Raw genomic sequence first — 1,393 nt, 5'->3', positions numbered from 1 at the left:
GAAACATTTATTTTCGTCAGTGTTCCTTTACATTTTGACCACATTGTTTAATAAATATATTGGTATGTCACAGCTGGTCTAAAAATAGCATCTGTTCTTAGATAAAACATTACTTTTTGAACACTTCATAATCATATCATTGTGTCATGCTTTATGACAAAACGTGTGCCTTAGAAAAACTGTAATATATGTTCTAAAGTTTACATTCATATATTCATTCAACCTGTGTAGATTAATGTAATGAGAAGCTAAAATCACATCGGGTCCTGGCACTGTAAGCAGTAAGCCACGTCGTCGGTGTGCGTCTCTGTCTGAATGGTGATATTACTGAATCCATATTCTGTCTGGAGTAGTCTGGTCATGTCCATCAGCACAGTCTGTGGGTTGGTTTGCTCATCTGGAAAATAAAGCATTCATTTGGGTTAAAACTACAGAGTAAGCTGACCAGATTTCTGATATAGAAACCTGAATTTCCTAGTTCAGTGGTCGTCATATTGAGATTTGACTTTTTATTCTCTACTATGCTTAATAAAACAGAAACAATACATTTTTGTAATTGTGGGTTCCATGTATTTTATTATTAATTATGATGATGTTTACAGTGAAACTGACCCCAACTGGTTTTAATACAATTCACCAAAATAACACTATGAATAGTAAGACAATTGCAAATGGCAAACAGATCAAAATGGTATTAACAAAATTATAACTTTACAAAAATAAAATAAACATGGGAACACACAATAAATAGTAATAACTAATATTTTCATAAACTGAATATACTGTAGGCCTATTCAGTAGTTACTTTTAAATTGTTTTCAAATGTTATTTTGTTTGTGCTTTTGGAAATATATCTTTAATATCCCTTGTTAGGTATATTATTTAGCATTTTAGGCTAATTTAGAGCACAAAGTATGTGCTTTCTGCAAATGTAATTGTTGCAAGTGTAATTATTTAGATTATTATTATTATTTATTCATCTCAGAGTGTACTTTCACCCACGTGTTATAGTTGTATAGGTGTGTGAGGGAAATCATGTGTTGTGACTAGGGTTGCCAACTTCAGAAAAGGAAAATAAGGGACAGTCGTGGTTCTTTATAGGAAAATAAGGGACACTCAAAATATTTGTACTGTACCACATAGTGAATGTCATTTCAGTGTTTGGTAAGTTAAGTATGTGTATAAAAGGTTCTCGGACATAAACACATTTCTTTTGCCTATTTATATGCATTTTAATTCTAAAATAGAATTGGAATGTCATACAAAAAAAAGTGTCACACACAATATACACAAACCATTGGCTAGAGCAAATTGTACCACTTGTGTGGTAACTTGCTATATATAATAGCGACATCCACAAATAAAAAATATCACCAACCCCTTTTTTTTTTTT

Source organism: Sinocyclocheilus grahami, unplaced genomic scaffold (genome assembly GCF_001515645.1).
Source record: "Sinocyclocheilus grahami isolate Dianchi unplaced genomic scaffold, SAMN03320097.WGS_v1.1 scaffold2443.1, whole genome shotgun sequence".
NCBI classification, from domain to species: Eukaryota; Metazoa; Chordata; class Actinopteri; order Cypriniformes; family Cyprinidae; genus Sinocyclocheilus; species Sinocyclocheilus grahami.
The sequence above is the reverse complement of the archived record's forward strand: the minus strand, read 5'-3'. Positions refer to the sequence as shown.